The sequence below is a fragment of the Sycon ciliatum genome, chromosome 10 (assembly GCF_964019385.1).
Source record: "Sycon ciliatum chromosome 10, ocSycCili1.1, whole genome shotgun sequence".
Lineage (NCBI taxonomy): Eukaryota > Metazoa > Porifera > Calcarea > Leucosolenida > Sycettidae > Sycon > Sycon ciliatum.
This window is the reverse complement of record NC_088652.1, coordinates 11276772-11300590: the sequence shown is the minus strand read 5'-3', so window position 1 is coordinate 11300590 and position 23819 is coordinate 11276772. Positions and strand designations below refer to the sequence as shown.

The window sequence follows — 23819 nt, the reverse complement described above, 5'->3', positions numbered from 1 at the left end:
TGTTGCTTTAGGATCGATGGCTGTAACGTTTACTTTTGAGCCAGGTATAGGTCTTGTCATGTTTGGTGATAAGTTTGATTCGTTGTTTCTGGTCGTTCTGAGAAAGGAGCACTGAGAAACGGAGGAAGTCATGAGATGACAAAAATGTACGTGCACGATTATACAAAGACCGAAACTGGGAACGAGATTTGCACACCGTGTCACCGGACCTGGCAATCTCATCCTTCATGAACACGCGCTCAATGTTAAACGTGTGGTATGCCTTGGCTAGGTGAACACGCTTTTAAACACCGCTAGAATATACGCCATTGTCTTAATATCGTCTAAAAAAACTACATTAATGGCGACACTACGGTAATGAAAACGTGCTTTCAGCGTAAGATTCAGAATATATTTCTGAGGCTGGGTGTATCTCGATTTTAAATATTTGAACAAACCGCGAGGAGACAACAATTTGATAACCGCAATCAAAATGACAACCCAAATCGACATTTGTGTAAACTCTATTCATGCAATGTAAAACTGTTGAGACAATGTGCAATAAAACGAAAATATGAAGAAATAGTGTAGATGAAGAAAGAAAAGGACAAAATGTTACGAGTTATGACTCTATAAGATCTGGTTACGTTGATGGACAGTTTGTCATAACTCGTAACATTTTGTCCTTTTCCTTTCTTCATCATAAGTATATTGGCTCACCATCCGAGTTCAAATAGTGTACAGAAAATAAGGATTCAAACAAGTTTTCGTACAACACTCATCATGGATTGTCGTTGTAATAAAGGACACTGAAAAGAAAATTGAACTAATATAGAAAATCTAAGTAAGAGAAATATCCTTTCGGCACAGGCACACACACATACCCATGCACATGCTAAAACACCGAGACACACACTCATACTCACACTCGCATCCACACCTTTTTTCTCCTTTTTATTGGAACCGGCCTCTTGTACGGGCAGAAGTGACAAAATGCTCACACTCTCCTTCACACAAGCTCACACTCCGAATCACACCTACACTCACACACGTGAAACTAAAGACACAAAAAACCTTATGTGGCTGAAAACCTAAAAAAAACTTCACGGTTCACGTGGATCAAAGGCGCAGATGCAGCTCCTAAGTGGTGGGAGGTGAGTAGATCAGACCCACCACAAAGTGGAAAACAATGAATATTGGTGGGACTAAAAAAATATGACATTCCGCCGCCAAACTGCACTTATGCTACCACATTATGCTGAACTGTGTAACAATGGCGTATTGGTATTACAATTTCTCTCTTTTGATTTATAGATATAGATGAATGCGCTATATCAAATGGTAGTTTCTGCAATGAACAGGATGCATGTTACAACACCATCGGGTCCTTTGTTTGTTGCAACAAAAATTCTAGTTGGTCAAATGGCCTTTGTTCACGTAAGTGTGTAGAAAAAATCATCCTTAAACTAGCAAGCAGTTGAAGAGGAAGAATATTCATGCATGACATGGTGTCAACCAATATAATGAATGAGGGCTACCAACCATGGAATAAAAAGAACAAGAAGCCAAAATGCACACGCAAAATATGGCAAGTTAAAATAAGAATCAAAATTAAATAGAATTAACAACCCACTGCACACACAGATATTCAAGACCAGGTTTGGGCTAGATTGGGACTCACAGTGGGTGAAATGATCAGGCTTACACCGCGCTTCCACATGGTAGGACAAATGTGGAAGGGGCAGCTAAAGAGGTTAGGCTTATACCGTGCTTCCACATGGTAGGACAAATGTGGATAGGCTGCTAACACGGTTACGCTTACACCCTGACAACCGGATGGTAGGACGAATGCGGCGGGGCTGGTAACCTGGAGTTAAGTGACCAGCTCAAAGGCTTATGGAGTGCTTTGCAGGCCACCTAACAAATACCACCATGTTGTGATTCCCTATTTATTTGTAACGTTGATATGAGTTGCTTTTGTGGTGAGTATGGCACCATAGAAAGTGTTAAAGTTGGGTGGGTTTGTTGTAGTGAAGTTGAAGTGGTGTCGAGTTGCGACTCGAGTGTTCCTTGATATTGTTGCGATGGCTGCGTACACCAGAGCTGTTCGCCGAGCACACACGGCTGTCATTATGTACAGCTAGTTAGAGCCTGGCTAGTGACGGCAGCGACGCCATGTCTTCATTTGCTGAGGAAGAAATGAAAGACGAGATAGCGGAACGACTCCACACAGGATGCAGCTGCGAATATATCGATCATGTCTCCGCAGTCTTCAGCTATTCTTTGTCATTCTAGCTGCCTACTGCACTGTTTCAAATGTAGTCAAAAGTCCACCCACCTTAGAATATGCAATTAGGAGTATAATCGATGCAGACATGGCCAGACAACAACGAGTTCATGGAATTTTTAAGGATTTTTATGTTATTCAAAATCGATTTTCGTGTTCCGCTCATCAGTGAATAGTATCGGAACTGAGGGTACTGTGTACAGCAATAGAACATTTTATAACAGCATAATTAATTAAAAGTGTGAACAACAAAGGAAGTGCTACAGCATTACATAATAGGTGTCAAACATAGTGCTAACGTATATAACTGAGTGCAGGCACAAAGCAAGAGGTGATACAGTGCAACATGACACAACATTTACATCTGATAACCAGCTACGAGAACAACTTTAGTGCGACTACATGCTTCTTTTGTTTACAAAGAACAGGATTATGCACACGAATACATACAGCTTCCAGAACCTTCAACTGCTTAACATAACTTGCACGGCACAAAACAGAAAAGTGAGAATCATCGTACACACCAAGACAATCTGGACGTGATAACAAGTGACAAAATACAGCTGACTTTTGCTCACGTCGCTCTCTTCCGTCTCATCCCCCTCCTTTCCTTCGACCTCCTCCGCCTTATTCTCGTCCTCCGTCTCATCTTCATCATCATCGTCCTCATCACCACCATCATCATCATCATCAGTCACTTCCTCATCATCCGTTTGATGCTCAGTCTCACTGCACTCCTTATCAGCCTCCAACATCGCTCCATCATCTCCACCAGCATCACAAGTCGTTTGACCGCTGCTCCGCGTCACCGTTGCTGGGTTCTCTGCTACTGCACACCCATTTCCACTGTCCATTTTGCGTGGGCCAAGTCCATTCCGTGCATAAATTTCAAGTGAATAGTTTGCTGTGCTTCTTCTGGGTCTATGGGTGAGGATATTGGTTTCATTTTGGTTTGTCGATGATCTCCCTCTCTGTCCAGACACAGTCGGCACCGTGGATCCCAGCACCGGGGGGACCACCGTCTCGGTAGTCACCAAAGGTAAAGGGGGTGGCTCAGGCGGAGGCAAGGGCAACTGCCGAGGTGAAGGTTCAGTGTCTCTCGGTGGCCCCTCCTCCATTCCAGGACGATGATGTTGTGCTAGAGTAGGCTCCGCTGCCGTTTGCAGTGGGTCGAGAAGTGGTGGCCAGGTCAATGATGGAAAACCAACCCCAGCCCCAGCCACCCACGGCACCCCAGGTGGTGGGGCCGGTGATGGCAGGGGAACAGGCGGCGCTGTCGGCACAGCGTGTTTGTCTACTGAGCTAACTGGGTTCTCATGTTGCACTGTATCACCTCTTGCTTTGTGCCTGCACTCAGTTATATACGTTAGCACTATGTTTGACACCTATTATGTAATGCTGTAGCACTTCCTTTGTTGTTCACACTTTTAATTAATTATGCTGTTATAAAATGTTCTATTGTTGTACACAGTACCCTCAGTTCCGATACTATTCACTGATGAGCGGAACACGAAAATCGATTTTGAATAACATAAAAATCCTTAATAATTCCATGAACTCGTTGTTGTCTGGCCATGTCTGCATCGATTATACTCCTAATTGCACTAATAAAATTGCTTTCTCCACGCCGACTCTTTAAACACCTTAGAATGCTATTGTACACATGCATTGTATACATAAATTGCACCAATTACGAGTACATCTTGTATATTGGTGTATACACACGTTTTGAATCGGAATATTGAACTTTTTCTCCGTTGAGGTCCTTCAGGGGATGTGCTTCCACAAATTTCTAACCAAAAAGAGATTTTGAAAATGTTGAACCTAAGGGCTGTTTTCGCTGGTTGAGGCCCGTATATTAAAGAAAAAGACCAAGGAACTGAATCCACCGGTGTCTAAGTCTTCAATTCCCTTTTCAAATATTTATACAAAAGAAAAAGACCAAGGAACTACAAGTTACGCTATACTGTCCACGAACACCACCAGTGATTTCTTCATTCCTCTTGCAGTAAAATCCAAAAACTACACGCAAAAATTCAGTCACTTTTGCATCAACTGTTGCAACGAAAAATGTTGGTGGCGCAAGGAGAAGCTTGTTGTTTGGAGTGACAAGTGATCACCGCTGCTTTTCCTTGTCAGAGTCAACAATACACTTTGTTCTGCAGCGTTGGGAGTGGTGTTGGAGTAGAAATTGCTGACTAGACGTCGCGGAGGCTCGAGCTTTCCTGCACAGGTATGAGTTTGGACGTATTTCAGAATGGTCAAGTGGAAAAATTCAAAATTGTTTATTTCAAGAAAACCTCAAAAGGATGATGGGGGACATGTCCTCAGTGCTAGAAGAGGTGTTCCACTATCTGCCGGTGTATAGTGTTTGCTAATTGAGGACGTAGCTCGCTGTTTTATCAGCGCTTGTAATTTGGCTATTTTCACGACGATCATTTGTGGCGTCAAGGGATGATTGCCCTCGTCTTCTGGGATGAGGGCGTGGCTAAGTAGTGCTGCCCCAAGAACTCTTCTAAGGTGAGGTAATGATGGCTTGATGGAGTTTTGTAGCTTGTTCTTGCACGCTGTGCCGTGGCTCGTTTGTTGAACCATAAATCGTGCCAATATTGGGCCAATTTTGAGGGGTATACCAATTTCATGGTTCCCTTCAAAAGATTTCGTGCGGGCTTTGGAATGTCGATCTACACCCCAAATCAAACCTACCTGCAAAATTTGAGCGAAATCTGAGAGATCGACTTGCACATATGTTCTGGTTTTCTCAGACATGCTCTCTTAATAATTATCAGAGCTGGTTTTTCTTTCACCAATACCCTTCATCTTTTCCTCAAACCGGGATTCAATAACAATAATGGGTCTCTGCTGAAGTTATAAAAACATTGCTCGGTTGGTAAACCGCGATGTAAGTAATGATTTTCGTGTTATCTGCCCTCTTTTTTCATCTGCAGAGAAATACGAATGCGGGGGAAATGAAAGCCTTCTAATTTTAGATACAAGTTTCCACTTGAAGATGAGCCTGGACGTGGCACTAACTCATTGTTCAAAGGCAGGACTGTCACTCCCGAGCAATCCACTCTGCATTTCATCCGCAGTTAGCTCTGGCAAAATTAGCAAAAGGGTTTGGCTAGTGACACCTGCTTGGCTTGTAAAGTCAATCTTGAGCAAGGGCGGCATAACCGAGGATGCATCACGTGATGAGTTACACAACGTGGTCTGTGTCGGTAGGTCACAACATAATTATTATTTATTTAGCATAATAGGGGGTGGGGTGTCTCCGGACCAAACACAGAGCAAGGAGCTCAGCCAGCAGAAAACGTTGACGTTTGTTGTAATCAGGTGCCTTCTTCCTCTCTTGTAACGGGATTGTAGTTGTGTGAAGTGTTTGAAGGTTTTCATTGTCAGCCATGGATAGTTGGAGCGTGGGACTGGAGCGCCGATTGCTCGAGCGGTGGTACGAAGGAAGAATGCGATATCAGACGAGAATGAAAAAGGATACGAGCAAACGAGCCTGGATCTTCGCAGAACTGAAAAAGTTTGCTGCGAATGAAGGCGGGGCCGGGGGCACTGTGTCTTCGTGACTGGAGGCCCTGGAAGACAAGAAGATACAAAAATGAGTATACGAAGGTACGTCTTTTCCCCTTGCTTTTTGGTGTCGGAGGCAGGTGATGGAACCTATCGCGATGTTTCTTTCTGCCCTGTAATCAACAGGCAAACTATTGCTGACGTTTTCTCCTGCCAAACATTGTCAAGGGCAAGATTTCCAGCAGATCATCCTCAGTATCATCTTTATGCACAAAGTCGAAAACGTGTCGCCTCCTCCGGCGACAAAGCCTGGTATTTGTCACCATCGGCAAAGTGAGGTGATTCTCTGGGGAAATTATTCGGATCATCACCTGAAGTGTCTCCTTTTTATGAGTATCTTCACCATTGTACATAACAAATACAGATAGCGATGCGGCTCTTCGCTTCCGAATCCATTCTCCATCCGCTGTGACAAATCGCTCTTCTCTCCCTCTACTCCTCTCTCTTTCTATCTCTTTTCCAGATCCCTTCTTCTCCTTCCATCCACAACGAGGCCCAAGTTGAGATTCAAAATTAGGACGTAGTGTATACGCAAATCATGTATACCGGGCACAGGTGTCAGCAAAGACGAATCAAAGACAAGTAAGGATTCCTATATGTTGCCACTGACAACTGGTTCGGTGGAGACGACGCTACTTTTGTTTGTCCCTATTGGAATTGTGGCTATGCGTATCGAAGGAACTGTGACGTCATCACTTAACAGCCCCATACTCCGCCTGCGAAAACAGAGCACCAGATCGGTTGTGCAGCGCAGAAGTTTCGAGCTTCCTTAGGCTGCGGTCAAACATGAAACGTTTGCACCGCTGTTGCGGAGGCAAAACGCATAGCTACCGCAGCCGCTTTTGCGGAACACACGATTCAGCGGTCACTCATACATGTACCCGTACACAGAGGGTGTGCGCCTTAACCTGCAATAGTGCTCAAATGCCCGGAATGGGCAGAGTGTAGTACGCAAGAGATACACAAAAGGAAGTACATAGGGCTGTGTTTTGTTGTAACTCAGATATACTTCCTTTTGTGTACCTCTTGCGTACACGTGCCCGCACTATGCTTCTTAATGCTCCGTTTTGGCGGGGGGAATGCAAATGCAGTATAGTAGGTCTACAAGTCCTATGACATTTTAGGTGTTTCAAGTAACAATTATTATTAGCTGTCCGAGTTGAAGTTGAGCCATCGTGGATCGCTGACACTGACAGGCTCTTGCTTAATGTCCCCTGTCAGGTATACTCATGGATTTGGAGCACGTTCACTGCGGCCCATTTCAGACTATAGGTGTATTTGAATATTTGTTTAGCACATCGATTTCAAATCCAAACAGTTGAATAGCAGGGTGTCGTGGCCTCCTCAATGATCCACCATCGACCCCAACGTGGATGTCAGTGGTTGCAGTGAGGATGTGGCAGAGTAGTCTACTACTAGTACTCCCTTGTTGCAGTCCTAGTGTTGCGCACTCTGGTGGATGCATTGCTTGGAGAGAGAAACATTGTCTCTTCTCGTCTGCGATCTGGGCCAAGGAGACGGATTCCCTCATCAGCTATTCACTCATGGTGATGCAGTATCGCTTGCGAGATCTCCAGAAAGTTCAGTACCATTGGCAAAGAAGAACAATAATTGAACATGAAAAATAATACCAAACGGCAACCAAACAACACCAGAAGTCAGTGTCAGAAGTAGCACACCGAAGCCATTGCCATGCAGGTTGCGCGAAAGCGGAGGTTCCGCTCACATGTTTTTGGCTTAGGCCGCGGTCACACATGAAAAGCTTGCACCGCTTTTGCGGAGGCGAAAAGCGGAACTACCGCAGCCGCTTTGGCGGACAACACGATGCAACGGTCACACATACATGTAGACTACTGTGCTCCTCAACGCTCCGCTTTGGCGAAGAGAATGCAAATGAAGCACGACCTATGAAATTTTAGATGTGCTTGCCCGAGTTGAAGCGCCTTCGCTTGTACAAGTAGAGCTATCGTGGATCGCTGACAGGCTGCTGAATGTCTCCTGTCAAGTTCACTCGTGGATTTGGGGCGCATTCACTGCGGCCCAGTGCAGGTGTATTTGAATATTACTAGTTTGGTTTACATCAATATCAAATTCAAATAGTTGTATAGCAGGGTGTCGTTGCCTCCTTCTTGTCCGAGTTGAAGCGACCTTCGCTAGTACAAGTAGAGCTATTGTGGATCGCTGACAGGCTGCTGAATGTCTCTTGTCAAGTACACTCGTGCATTTGGGGCACATTCACTGCGGCCCAGTCCAGGTGTATTTGAATATTAGTTTAGTTTACATCTATATCAAAGTGTTAGGAAATTAGAGGCCACATGCCACGTACTGCTATTTTCTCTCCGAAACTCAACACTTGCAAGCCAGATATGAAAGAAAGATAAAATCATCAGTCACACCACTGGGACTCGAACCAGGGACCTTACTATTCCCGAGCAATGCTCTAACCAACTGAGTTACAGTATGACTCTTATCCACAGTGATGGTAAATCTATCCTTCTGCGATCAACCAATATCTGGCTTGCATCATACTGGCAACTCACACCAACTTCAAGAGGGCTTGATATCATGGGGAGCGCATCACTGTGGATAGGAGTCATACTGTAGCTCAGTTGGTTAGAGCATTGCTCGCGAATAGCAAGGTCCCTGGTTCGAGTCCCAGTGGTGTGACTGATGAGTTTTTCTTTCTTTCATATCTGGCTTGCAAGTGCTGAGTTTCGGAGAGAAAAGAGCAGTACGTGGCATGTGGCCTCTAATTTCCTAACACTTTGTGAAATTCTCCGTGAAGTCCAAATTTGAAATTACATCAATATCAAATTCAAATAGTTTTATAGCAGGGTGTCGTTGCCTCCTCCATGATCTATCATCGACCCCAGCGACTGCGTGGATGCCTGCAGTTGCAGTGAGGGTGTGGCAGAGTACTCTACTACTCCCTGGTTGCAGTTGTAGTGTTGCATACTCTGGTGGACGCATTGCTTGGAGAGAGAAGGAGAGAGTTGGAGATCGTCCGCGATCGGGGCCAATGAGTTGGGAGACGGATCCCTCACCAACTATCCACTCATAACGATGCAGTATCGTTTACAAGATCTCCAGAACGTACAGTACATACAGTCCATGCAGAAAAAGATGGACTTCTAGCTTTTGGCCATAAATGGGTCAAACTTTGAGTTTTTTTAGAATTTTTTTCTGTAATCCCCTATGGAATCCTCTTCCAATTATGTTTCTGAAGTTTTTTTGTCCAAAAAGCAAGCCATAACAAGAATAGAATTTCGGCCAGGTTTTGCCCCAACAGCACTGAATAGGGGAAAACCATAAAAATCCAGGCCGTTTGGCCCCGCCTGCAAACGTGCATTGTGCGGTTCGAACCCCAGTTCAGGTACCCTTTTTGGACCCTTTTTCAAATTTCAAATTTCGCAGCACTGCACTGTGTACGATGAAATCACGAAAAATCGCCAAATACGGGAGCTCGCCAGAGCCAGAGCCCATCTTTTTAAGAATGGACTGTAGGCAAAGAAGAACAATATGAAAACTGAATACCAAACGGCAACCAAACAACACCAGAACCAGCGCAGAAGTAGCACACCAAACTCCAAAGCCATCACCACGCAGGTTCCGCCAAACGGATCCGCGATAGCGGAGGTTCCGCTCGCATATTTTTGGGGAAGCGAAATCCAAACTTTCATCCAAAGCGTAACTTACTCCTCCGCCGTTGCGAGGGAAGCGTAAGCTACGCTTTGGCGGAACCGCCACAAAAAGTGCATGTGTGACCGCGGCCTTAGCGAAATTCAAACTTTCCGCCAAAGCGCAAGTTACGCTTTGGCGGCACCGCCAACAAAAGTGCATGTCTGGCCAAGCCAAGATTACCAGTAGTGGATTGGTGCACTTTAGCATTTGTGTTCACCAAACATCTATTTCACCGTGATGTCAAAAATATCTCAAATAATCTACATTCAACATTGTTTCTTTCTAATTTCAGAATTTGCTGACTGTTTATCGATAAGGTGCGGTCAAAATGAGTTCTGTAACGCGACAGGAACATGTGAATGTAGAATGCCTTACTATCACAATGGTACAAGTTGCTCTCGTAAGTGAAACAATGAGTTGGATTACTCAGACCTGGTGGCAGTTTGGCGGCAGTTAGTCTATATTTTGGCTTATCCAGAATTACAAAGTACAAACATAGTCAAACTATAGTCCATTAACCACATCTGGTCCCATAAGTTTTTCACAGTCACACTTAAGTTGAAATCTGATAAAGACTTTATAGCAATGATTTTTTGAAACACAACACAATTAATTACTTTGCTTCCGAAGTGACCGGTTAGAGATTTTATCGCTCTGGATTGGAGGTGTCTCTCTGCAGATTGAGAGCCGATTTTGATTTGAAGTTTTGGATATTGGCTTCGTGGACCACTACCCGGCCAGTTGTGGACACGCCATTGCTGTGGATTATTTCCTTCCCTCGATATTGCAGCGTGAAAGAGGCTGGCTTGGCTTTTCGGTGGCCATTGTTTGCTTCGTCTTGCTGTGTCTTCTTCCTCCTGCGCTACCGAGGTCGGTCCCAGGCGTGAAGGCGTTGCTGGCGCTAGCCAACGCCCGAACACTTCCTGCTGGAGTGGTGTTCAGAGTCAGTCACGTGATGGCGCTAGATCTCAATATTGACCTGGCGATCCTGGAGTTTTCGCAGCTTTAGAAACTAGCTGAGCAGAAGGACATACCTAATTTGTGTGAACTAGCACGCCCAGACTTGGTTGCTACTATGCGCGAAAATGGTATTGGCACTTATCCCCCAGGTTCAGCGCCCAGCCAATTCCCTGCCTGTGGTGAGAAGTGCCTGCCATCAATGGTACCTTGCCTTGAGAAACTTCAGGATTGCATCGCCAGTCTAACACGTGAACTTGCTGCAGTTTCAGCAACCAGAGATGCAGAGTTAACGAGCTTGCGAAATGATTTACTATCCACACGGGAAAAGGTGAACCAGTTGGAGAACGTTGTTGGCTGTGGTGTGTTAGTCCAGCCTTGCAGAACTCAGAAGACCATGGATCTGGCTGGAGCAGCTCAATGCTCACATACGTCATCCCTCCAAAGCGACAAAGCATCAACAGTAAAAGAGAATGGACAGCTAGCCAAGACACCAGACGTTCCTAGACCATATGCCCAAGTTCTAGCAAATGGGCTCATGGCTGAAACTTCTAGTAGTGCCAGTACTGCCGATAAGGACGACGTATCCTTTCAGCCTGTCATGTCAAGGAATCAGCGCCGTCAAGCCAGGAGGATGACACGGATCCAACCTCACCCTATTGAAATAGAAGAGGTTGGACTCCCTGCAAACAAACAGGCAAAGGAAGAAGCACCACAAAGAAATCCCATCCGTCGCCAGGTATCATCACGTTACGCCAAACCAAACCAGAATGTCCCTGGTTCAGTTCCGTCTCTGGATGCTGCACCCCGTAGTCCACGAAAGGTCTTCTACTTGGGAGATTCCGTTTGGTTGTGAGGCAGCGAGTATAGCAGACTGGTGCAGGGAACGCGGTGTTGAAATAGTGCAGTGCTTAACCCTAGAACAGCCAACGGTGTCATTTGACACCGCGCGAGTCAAACTTTTGGAATTACCGAAATGTGGCTAATCAGAAAAAGCTCAAATCTTATGACTATTCCTAATTTTGCTTCCTCTTTTGTCTGCCATAAACCTTTGATTTGTAATTGATGAGGTACCATAATGGCGAGTACGTATACCTAGAACGGCCAACCAGTGTCATTTGACACCTGCACTAAAAAAAGTCAATATTGCAGCTAGATGGAAACAATATGGGACACATTTCAAAGGTGTCGGCCATATCGAGTTGCTCGTTTGCCAACCAGACATAAGAAAGGTTTATGGGCAGGAAAATCGCTGAATACAGGACAAATTATATGATCGACATACAACCGTCGGGCGAGAATCGCGAATTTGGGGTGGACAACCATTAGTGCACAGATTACACAAACACTCTTCAGCTAATGTCCTTGATGCTGCTCAATCCCTTTCATTTTCCGGTAAATTGCCCCAGAGGAGCCATGGCGGTCTGACGGCCAAGGAAATACTAGAACGGATGTAGCCTATTACCATGCATGAATCTGATGACCATGAAAGCGAAATTGCCCACTTTATCTTCATTTTATGGCTGTTCAATTGTAGTGACCATTGGCAGTGGTGGATCTGTTCTGTAATATGAGGGCGAATCGCACGGTCACAACACCTGAGTACCTGTGGATTCAGAATGTATTGAGGTTTACGAGCCTCAAGAGAGCGGACGAGGATTGCGGGATAGTCCAGACAAGGAATTGTCACAAACATTTGCAGGAGTCGTTGAGACCCCGAAATGGATAGTGTTGAGGAAGAGGAATCGCAACTCTGTAACCTGGAGATGGTACACCGCATTATCGCAAGGATGGTGCTGTGTAGATAATCCTTTCTAACTACTTGGCGAGCTAATAAGGCTCTTGAACCAAACCTCTTCTATCCCCGCTTCAGGCTAAACAGGTAGGCAGCCGCTGGGATGCCTTCTCTCTCTTTAGTGGCCCGGATGCTTGAGAAGGTGATTGCTAAGAAATAACTGATAACTTCATCATCAGTGCATTACTGGTCAAGAAACTGTTGGAGAAGAAAGAGTTGCAGTATGAACCACTTTGGTAAATTGAAGTGAACTACCATCTAACTTCATTGCCCATAATTGCGGATTGCATTTTGTTTTTCAAGATTACATTGTAGGATGCAAAGACTAGACGTAGAAGGTAGAAGTAGCAAGAATTAGCAATGGTCCGCCTAGTATAGACCACCTAGGGCCATATGTTTTACATGGTGTGAGTAGGAAGCCTCACATCATCCAATTCTAGCAAAAGACGAGATATGTCCTTGACCGTTTCGATCGAATATGGTGGATCTACTCAGCAAAGACTATTCCAGAAGATGTCCCCCTGGAAGGCGGTTACATAAATGAATAGATGTGACAGGCATCAACGCCTTCACAGTCTCCTAGACCTTTGCTAGTTCATGCACATCAAGACAACGGTCATTCCTGCACTGGTCAATAAGCTTGTAGATAGTCATGGCATCTGGTTGCTATGTGCCAGCCAAGGAGAAGAGAAGGGTATACATCTTTGAAAGAGTCTAAAATGCAGTCTTTACTAGCCTAATCTTGAAACCATGTCTAGCAGCATACGTGTCAGCTTGGTGAAAAAATGATGCTCACAGTCAGTCCATGTTTGTACTTGTTACTGTGTGTCATTCATCGTGACGGTCGAGTAATCCGATTATGCCAAAGCACATATTCCCGAAAAGCAGTTCCCATGTGCCCAGTGACGTTGACACATTGCTTGTTATTGTAACTCTGTGATTATAAGACATTCCTATGCAAGTAATTGAAGTTTTGCCAGTAATTGAGTTCATCCTTCGCAATTGCCGTTACGCGTACATCGAGTTTTAGTTGCGTATAGCCAACAATAGGGTCTGGGCGAATCCTAAAGTGTTGTGTACATCATTAATGCCGCTAGTGATAGCCAGCACTGAAAACAAAAACCATAATAACCTATATCATAGGTCTTAGACATGGATATGTATGCAGGTGTCAAATGACACCGTTTGGCCGTTCTAGGAGTACTTAAAGTGGTAGCCGTCCTAGTATTTTCGAACTGCCTCCGCCAGAGTGACTGTCGATGGTAAGGATGCCGGTACTGTATGCCGGCACACCTTCTGGCCAAACACAATGGGTCATACCGTGAGGGAATGGCGTTTCTATTCTGACCAGCCCACCGGACAATATCTCTCACAATGAATAGTAACCTTGTCTTCCCCAACACTACTGGAACACTGAATCCACTGGCCCGTCCCTTTTATCCTCCCATCCATACTGCCCTTACCATCCTTTCCCTCAACTGCCGCTCAGTGGTCAACAAAGTAGCGGAACTCACTGTTATGTGCAACATCTACTCTCCGGAGGTTATATGTTTGTGTGAAACATGGTTGTCCCCTGCCAACCTCTTCTCATTGGCAGGCTACACAGTTCATCGACGGGATCGTCCCACCTCTAATATTCGATCGGCCAATCCTACCAGAGGTTATGGTGGGGTAGCCATATTGGTGAAAGATGGCTCCTTTACATCGGTGAAGCCTCTGGCGAATCTTCAGCAACCGGGCTTGGAGGCCATCTGGCTTGAGCTTCGCACAGCCAACTCACCCCAACGTCCACTCGTAGTCTGCGCCACCTACCGACCTCCTGGTGGTACCCTGGCGGATATCCAGGCATATTCTGATGGTCTGGAAGACTGCCTTCTGTCGCTTGATCTACCTGTATCCACACTACTCCTCACCGGTGACTTCAATGCCCATAACTCGAGCTGGTTGGCTGGTGATCGGACAACGCCGGTGGGTCAGTGGCTTGAAACCGCCTTCAGGTGCTTCGGATTAGAGCAACTGGTCAACTTCCCTACGCACTGGAGCCCAAGTGGCCGGTCATCTTGCTTGGACCTCATCGTCACAAATTCACCCCAGCAGTTCCTCTCCGTTGATTTAGCCGCTCCACTGGGTAGCTCTGACCACGTGCAGCTCATCTGTCGAGTCCGTCTCCCTGTCACGTCCAAAAATCCAACCCTACAACATCACTTCCTCCCAACATCTACCCCTACACCCCAGGTTATAATTTCAAGTTGGTGCCACGTTGCGTATGGGATGACCTGAATGCTGAACTTGCTGATGTCCACTGGAAATGTCACCTCCGCAGCTCGCACGTGGATGACGCTCTTTCGTCTTTCCACTCTATTCTTAGCAGGGCCATGGAGAAGCACCTCGGGTACTTCTCCCGGCGTCCACTCTCCCCCTCATGCCGACGTTTAGGTCAGCCACCTTGGGTTGATGCCCCCCTCTGGGCCGCCATTAAGGCAAAGCACGATTTCTACAGTGTGTGTAAGAAATACCCAGCCCAGCTTAACATGCATGTATATCGATCTCAACGGAACTTGGTGTATATCGATCTCAACGGAACTTGGTGAAGAGTCTGACTCGATCGAAATACCGGGGATACATTCGGTCCGTACAAGCTACGCTGCAGGACAAAAACCGCCTATCACTGTTTCAGTTCGTGAGCAAATTAAAAAATCATAAAGTATGTCGTGACATCCCGACACTCACCATTAGTTCTACACAGCAGGCTACTACCTCTTCAGCTAAAGCCACTGCATTGAACTCTCAGTTCGCCTCAGTGGCCGTGCCTGATGACCCTTCTCTACCCATTCCCCCCATTGCCGAGGAGTCGGGTGAGGCTGACCGCCTCACATCTGTCTTTACTACGACTGCTGCCATCCGACGTTACATTCGAAAGCTCCCGTCTGACAAGGCGCCAGGCCAAGACGGCATCACTAATCTGGTATTAAAGTCCCTTGCGCCCTCAATAGCATACCCCTTATGTCTGATTTTCAACCTATCATTCCGCACTGGTCGTTTTCCCTCTGCATGGAAAACAGCTAATGTTATACCGATCTACAAGAAAGGGTCCCGCCACGAAGCATCAAACTACCGTCCGATATCTCTACTGTCCTGAGTTTCCAAACTCTGTGAGCGCGTTTTCTACGACCAATTGTACTGTCATGTCTCGTCACGTTTGAGTTCAGCTCAGTCCGGATTTGGCAGAGGCGATTCTACCACCCTCCAGCTGACGCGCCTGGTGCAATTAGTGTTTCGACATCGGGATGCTGGAGACCTAGTCGGGATCTGTTTTTTCGATCTTGCCAAGGCCTTCGATACCGTCTGGCACCGGGGGCTCTTTGCCAAGCTTCGTGGATCGTTTACTGTAGATGGCAATCCCCTGCTATGGCTGACATCTTACCTAACTGGGCGAACGCAGTACGTCACGGTACATGGGACGTCCTCAGCCGACACAACAGTACTATCCGGAGTTCCCCAGGGTTCCATCCTCGGCCCCCTTCTTTTTATCTTATACGTCAATGATCTGCCCGCAGCTGCCCCGGGCACATCACTATTCACAGACGACACAACGCTCCTACGGGCATCTCCTAACATCACTGGCCTGATGAGTAACCTAGCTAACAGGATTCAAAGAGTAATTTCCTGGATGTCGTCTTGGCGGTTATCGCCCAATCTGTCTAAAACTAAAATCATGCTCTTTCCTTCTCAGCCTGATGTTCCGCCCCTCCTCCATCCCACTTTCCCCCAGCCTATAGACATAGTCTCCAGCCATAAGCATCTTGGCATTTTCATTGACTCTAATCTTTCATGGGAACCCCACATCGATTACATATGTAAACGATCAAGTTCATCTTTAGGAATCCTCTCTTCTCACTGTTACCATCTCCCAATCTCTTGTAAACTCCTCTTTTACTCAGCTTACATACGCCCCATTTTTGATTATGCAGATACTGCTTGGGCTGGAATTTCCACAACCCGTGCTGAAAAGCTCGAAATTCAGCACAAAAAAGTTCTAAAAATCCTCCTCCGGAAACCCCGCATGCTCCCATCTTCCACCCTTTATGCCCTTGCTCACACTACCCCTTTGTCTAAGAGACGTAATTCACATCGTGTCACCCTTATCCATTCTCTCAAACTCAATCTGTGTCCACCTCACCTCCACTGTTTCAACTGGTTTTCTTCCCGTAGCACGAGAAACTCCCTTTCCCTTCCGAAACCCAAGTCCTCCTTTCTACTTCACTCTCCCCTTTTCACTGCGTACTCTGCGTGGCTGGCACTTCCCCAAGAAGCTAAGGACCTTTCTTCCCTCCGCCTTTTTAAGAGCCTTGTCGCGCCTTGACTTTGATTTTGTGTTTCTCATTTTGTTGCAATCACTACTTATCCATGCCGGTTCTTTTTTTTTCTTCTCCTCCCCTTCTCCCTTCCTTGCCGTGGTTGGCTAACACCCTCTCTCTTTGTATTGGCCGGTGTTCTCACTGTGCTATGAGATGCTGCAATAAAGAAATAAAAAATAAAACACCAGGAGACCATGATATGTACTAGTCACATGCTTAAACAATTATTATTATTATTATTATTATTATTATTATTATTAGACACAATCTCATAGCATGTGACAAGCATAGCTAATGCAGGGACAGAATCCCCTAAGACAAGGGCGTTGAGCCAGCCACGGCAATAGTAAGCTAGGAAAACAAAGCAAATATGAATTAGAGCAGAAAATGAATGGAAAATTACAAAGAAAAACGATTAACGAAAGTGAGCACTATCAAAATTCGTGCATCACCCAGGTATTCGAGAATGTTCTTCGATGATAATTATTGCGTCTAGTTCAGTTGTGATAGTAGATCTTTAAACTGATCAATAGAAGAACAAGTTTTCAGACCGTATGGTAATGATAACCAATGAGAGTAGCCGGAAAACAAAGGGGACTTTAGATACTGGGCACAAGAGCAACATGCTTGTGATTGGTGTTTTTATGATTACTTTGCTTCCCCCTGATTTCAAGATAATATTATTTTTTAAAAGTACTCGGCGCTCCTGTGTGCGCATTAACCTCTGCACTCCTCATTTGATTATTTGTCGTTGGTTCTTGTATGAAATCTTATTTGGAAAACCTCCACAAGGGCGACTGAGCAAAGTAGAGAGGCATGGTGGATGTGGAGGAGATTTTAGTTGAAGTGCAACAAAAGATGACGTGCAGACAGAAACTGTATACAGTAAATGAATAAATGTATCATCGTATTGAATAACACACTTCATCAAGGTTTTGGGCGGCTCGGTTTTATTTCTGGAATGAGCATTACGGAGTGACATTCATCCAACTCTATGCAACCTTGATTTAGTGTGTCATGAATATCATTATTTCTTTTTCATTGGAATGGAACGAGAAATGTATTACCACCTCGATATGATTTTTTTAAGTGAGCATGTCTGAGAAAACCTGACCATTTGTGCAAGTCTCTTCGATTTCGCTCAAATTTTGTAGATAGGTTTCCTTCGGTGTGTAGATCGACTGTGCAAAGCCCTTGGAAAAGGTTCTGAAGGCAACCTTGAAATGGTGGCAAAATCACATGATTCATGAGTCTACACATGAACCACGCCACTGGGTACATAAAGAAGCTGCAAACAAAAATCCATCATGACGACATTGCTTTATCTTAGAAGAGTTCCTGAGGAAGCACCGCCTAACCACAACAACATCCCAGAAGACGACGGCCATCATCCCCCCCCCCCCCCCCCCCTGACGCCACAAATGATCGTCTATTATTCCTTCTATCAAACCTTTTGTATTTTCCTTCTCTTCTTGTTTGCAAAGTCTATAGAGTTATGAGCTTTTCCAAATGTCCAACACTCCCTGCACTATCCTGCAGGCAGAAAAGGAAATTGCTACGTAGAATACGTGGAATCAGTAGTGGCTCTGTTAAGTTGGTGACTGCATGCTGCAATATGAATAACATTGACGGCTGGCGATGTGGACCGAATGGACACATAAATGGTGACCTGTCAGGATCAGTGACAATTTGTTTCATAACCTGAGAGACTCCTTTGTGGTCTTTCGCCACTGTCCTTTCTTTTTCATGTGAAGGAGTGCATTCATCAGGACCCATTTGTTCCTGGGCTGTTTCGTCACCGAAATAAATTCATTCTGATAATACCTGGTGCGAAGACGTCTGTTCAATAGTGTTCCTTCCCGCCACACCCGACGGCATTCTTCTAAAACGGCAAAATTGTTTCCTTTCTTTCTGACTTGACTGTTGAGGTACTGTCACCGTGCAAGGAGGGACCTAGTTTCTTGAGTAATATATTATGGCTTAGGTGATCATTCAATGAGTTGAATGTTTTTCACTACGTATGGATCCAGCTCGTCGAGGAATTGCTAATGCTGCCAGGCCATTTTTCTGCAATGTCATCAACAGTAGTGTCGGCGGTGTTTCTGTTTCCAGTCTCCGTGAGGGCTGAACCAATTCTTTCTGACGTCCTTTCAAAGTCAAGTGTTGAGAGAGGCTTCTTTCGAGTTCTGACATCCCGGTCTGTCCACATTGGCTTCCTCTTCAAAGCCAGCCTTTACAGAAAAGTGGTCATTTATGGGATTCTGGATGACATTCACATTGACAGCAGTGACATCGCTAGTAATGCAGATCACATTGAAACAAGATGTGGAACGGAATCTGTTTGGCTAAGCCACTATATTACAAACATTGTGGGGACCACATATCTGTCTGAAGTGGGAAGGAAGTAGATCAGATAAAGAGTACACATCTATAACTCCTTGACTATGTAGCAAGCCATGCTTGAGTTGGCGAGTCATCCATGAAGCTAGTAAACAGCCCTTGACCGTCTTGAGCGAATCCAGGGCAAGGCGGCCAGAATTTGCCTCCGTCTCCTCCTCTTCACTCCTCTGAATCATTCAGCACCGCTACATCGGCTCAAATGACCGACAATGTTCTCTCACCGCAAAGTGAAGCTCACCCTTCTTGCACATTCCATAAAATAACAAATGCTCCACAACACATACACGTGCTCAACACTCTCGCTCAAGTTATGCCCCAGTACAGCCTTCGACGCACACGCACTTGGTACCTCCCACCCACCAGAACCGACAGCTGTAAAGACTCCCCACTGCACAAGTCCCTAGAATACTACAATGCCCTCTCTGCTAGCATTCATGATATTGCTTTCAAACCCAAGCCAGAGTAGCTAGGAAGTATTTGCTACGTAAAAAAGTCAATGTAGATAGGTGCGAAACGAAATCCCAATTAAATACTCTTTGTGTCTTAGAGTCCTTGCACTTTCGCAGACATGTATCAGCTCTTGTTACTCTATTTAAACTTATACATATATCTCCAGAACATCTCCAACATTTTCACCTTTCACTGTCTTCTAGTCCAAGAAGACCAAACAAACTTAACATCAATTATCACGGTGTGCGTTTTTCTTCCCTCTTTTCCAACAAAGCTGCAATGCTATGGAATTGCCTACCGCCTTATCTTACCTCTATAACCAGCCTCCCTGAATTCAAGCATTCTCTCTATCAGCATTTTTTCCGATATATTCATTACACTGACGGTATCCCAACTCCTTAATTACCAGGTTTTGTATGCCTCGATCTATTTCCTTAGCCTATCCTCGATTAACTGCTCCCTCTACATAAAGTTGTAATTTTCATTCTTCTTGCAGGAGATCCCCTCGACAGGCCCAAAAGCCTTTGGGAAATCCTTAAATATAATAAAATACAAATACAAATACAAACAAGAAATCTAGTAACTCAATTTGCTCCTGTAGAGCTCACCCTCTGCCTCACTGGTAAAATTCAAAGTGATGTAAATCACTTTCCAATTGCATAACCCCAAACGTCTCACCTTCTCACAACCTTATCTCATATTGGCGACAGTGCCATCGTGAGAATAAGGAATTCTTTTCAAACTGTTCCCATGATCCTACTCTTGACGACGCGGGTCGGTATACAGAAACTATAGGCAGGCACCATGTGATGCGTCCGGGTCTGCCAATTACCACACTCGCTGCCTCAAGCTCGCTATCATGTGGGCTTAGACGAAGACACTTTAAATAATGCTATGAATGAAACAATCAAGTATTGTTAATTTAATAACCGCAATCAATAAGACAAGATGAATCAACATTAGTGTATACTTTATTCCCGTAGCTATGCAAAAGACGTTACTTCAGTAACGTCAGCCGCTAGCCAGGGTCCACACAACTTTAATTCCGTGTTTGTTTGTTTATTTGTTTGTGCCATCGGCATGCCCGGCACTATCCCGTACCGTCAAGTACTGTACCATCAGGGTGTGTGTGTTTTTTTTGTGCCGTCGGCATGCCTGGCGCTCTCCCGTACCTGTCCTGTTCTGTACCAATACGGTGTTGTACGATATAATGATATCGTATAGCATGTCGTACAACAGTACGATGGAATTGTGGGAGAAACCAGCGACCGCTTGGGAACTATGAACATTACAGCCGTCATTGTGAGTGATAGCAAGAGTACATAATATTATGTACTCTTGTGGATAATCAGTAGCGAGTGCTATCCCGAGCATAAGGGACCTTTCGCATTTGCTACGAAACGAATGCGAAACGAAAGTTTGATTCGGCTCGTAATTGTTTCGTTGACAACAGATTTCAGGTTTCGCAAGTCGTCATGCAAATGCGCATGGCAACTACGAATACGGCCGCGGGCGCCGGTAGCTTGGCATACGGGTTTTTACACGCACACGTACATGGATCATGGAATCAAGGGAAAAATGTGTACCTTGAAAAACATGTGTACCTATCCAAATAAATGTGTACCTGACGGATTCGGAGCGTGCCACGAATGAAGAGGCTTCCATTCGTGAAAACGAGTTCTCCGCAGGGACTCTGACGAATCCTCGAACCCAGGTGACGAATCAGCATTCGTTTCGTATCCGTACGCGTGGTGCGAAAGGTCCCTATTATGTTGGCATTGCGAAACCATAGACAGGATGTGTATTATAGGGAACCCAAGTTGCTGAAGACCAGTAGTCATTGCTGATGACGGGCAGAAAAACTAAATCCGCAACCTCTTTTGCCGTCAGACAGAATGCGTATTATAGGAGACTGTAAAGTTTTGTAATGCGCTCCACAGGCAACCATGCATTCGGCCGTCAGCAACAGTTAAGCACAAGCACACTATCAAGGCAAGGACATTATTGTATTATTTTTATCACTCTTCTTATCGACCTCCACTAATTCTTGTGATCCTTGACTGGTCCTATATTAACCATATCGCCGTAATATCGACCGCTTGTATCGACCGCTTGTATCGACCGCTTGTATCGACTACTTAGGCATTGTAATCTTTCGACTTTGGAGGAAAGAAGACACAGGAAGAGAACAAGCAGGATTCGAACCCACAACAGTATGAATCTCAAGCAACCACTTTTACCACCCAGCCACCGTGCTGCAGATGTTGAACCTTGTTGTTCTTACAGTCTTGTACCCAAAATAGGCAGCATCCTATGTACACTATAGTACAAATGCTACACTAAAAAGGTTAAAATAGCTCCTAAAGGTTCAAATTTTGGGGTTATGACAAAGTAATCGTGATAAATAGGACATTGACCTCGACTTCGGTCTATATGGAAAATATCGGATGACCTCGGTCTTTTACTCGGCCAATATTTCCCATATAGACCTCGTCTTGGTCCATATCCTATACATATCGTATGGTATGGAATATAATTTTACCTCATTGGATCAAAAGATTAATGTGTTACTACAAAAAGGCCAGAAAATCCGATAATAAGGAGATAAAAGGAAAAGAAGGAGCAAACCAAAAGTGGATGAAGTGAGAGAAAATAAGTTAATTGCAGAATTCATTGGGGATTGTTATTTTAAATAACAATCCCCAATGAATTCTTCAATTCCTTTTGCCTAACTCATATTCAAACTGATTGAAACGTTTCTTCGATACAATGATGTAGCCAATCAATGGAAAAACATAAATGCCTTTGTACTATCTTAAATTGTGTGTACAGAAAGATAGTATAATTAGGTTGAAATTGCTCAAGTAATGTGAAGTCTTTGGTGTGGCCAAGCTTGGCCCTTAGTGTTCTAGGTGAAATGTACTGCTGTTATGTGTTATCACTTTGTCTTTCGAAACTCGGGTATTGAGCCAATAATAAAAGTAAAAAGGAAAAGGACATATGGAAACGAGTTAAGAGTAACTCTCCACCACTGTAACTAGATACTATATACAGTCAGAAAGTGCAACAACTAGGCACAAAACTGACAGAGTACTGAGACATTCGACGTCCTGACACCTAGCTTCAACACATCTCCGTAGCGCTAACCGACAGCCTTCCAACTTGGAAGGTTCAAGGTTATGGAAAGACCAAAGAGGGGAAGGCAAGCGCAACGAAAACGAGCACAAGCTACAGTCCCAACGGAACAAAGAATGTCGATTGTCACTGGACGATGACGAGACCAGTAGGCGATTTGACAAAGCGGTCTAACTACAATTCGAAGCAGCAAAGCAGCACACCACCCAACTTGGGTGGGTCAAAAATATCAAAGATAAGTTGAGAAGGGGGAAGCTTTGCGAGAACGAATTGTACAAGCCGAAATCTAAACTCCTACAGTACTCCTCATGCATGACATTGTGATGGACTAGTTGACTACAAAACAAGTTGTTTCACACGACGTACGTTTCGCCGTATGGTTCGTGACGGCTCATCAGGTGTGCAATTTGAAACTCGGGTATTGAGCCAATAATAAAAGTAAAAAGGAAAAGAACATATGGAAACGAGTTAAGAGTAAGGCTTAAGTTAAGTTAAGGCTGTCGGTTAGCGCTACGGAGATGTGTTGAAGCTAGGTGTCAGGACGTCGAATGTCTCAGTACTCTGTCAGTTTTGTGCCTAGTTGTTGCACTTTCTGACTGTATATAGTATCTAGTTACAGTGGTGGAGAGTTACTCTTAACTCGTTTCCATATGTCCTGTTCCTTTTTACTTTGTCTTTCCTTTTTACTTTCTTTTGTTTGTTCAATTTTCATTTGCAAGTTTATTATTAGCACACTCATTCATGATTGCTCTCGCATGGATTGTTAAAATGTCGATTCAGCTTGTCTTGCTGATTGCTGTTATCAAATTATTGCCTCCTCGCTGTTTGTTTAAATTGTATATTTAGCAAAGTTTCACCTAAATCTTCTCCTAAATGTTTCACCTAATTGTTTTACCTTCTCAATTTTTAGGTTGTTTGTACTTAAATCGAAAGTTTAGGGCTTTACATCGGGCCTTAGTCGACGGCTACTTTGGCAAGCCGGACAACAAAGAAGTTGAAACCAGAGAGATTGTTTTGATTTCCTGCGCATGCTTATGTAGAAATGACGAAATGACAGTAGTGAGTCAGGTCGCTACAGTACTCCCCGCCAGTGGTGAGGTTGGAAGGAGCGAAGCACGACAAACAAGAAAAAGAAAGAGAAGAGATAGGAAGCGCGGCATGTGCAAGGCTGAAAGAGAAAAAATATGATACAGTA

At 44.7% G+C, this 23819-nt stretch overlaps 1 protein-coding gene and 1 long non-coding RNA gene across 6 annotated transcripts in view; both read left to right on the top strand.

Annotated features, from left to right (window-relative positions):
• Nucleotides 1-9914, top strand: part of LOC135825570 (uncharacterized) — a 58837-nt gene extending 48923 nt beyond the window's left edge. The window contains exons 5-7 of the long non-coding RNA XR_010555082.1: nt 1294-1416; nt 5215-5487; nt 9822-9914. This is a non-coding gene — a long non-coding RNA (uncharacterized LOC135825570). The remainder of the gene's footprint in view (nt 1-1293; nt 1417-5214; nt 5488-9821) is intronic.
• LOC135825798 (sushi, von Willebrand factor type A, EGF and pentraxin domain-containing protein 1-like) overlaps nt 1-23819 on the top strand; it is a 579302-nt gene that overhangs the window by 100926 nt on the left and 454557 nt on the right. The window lies entirely within an intron of this gene.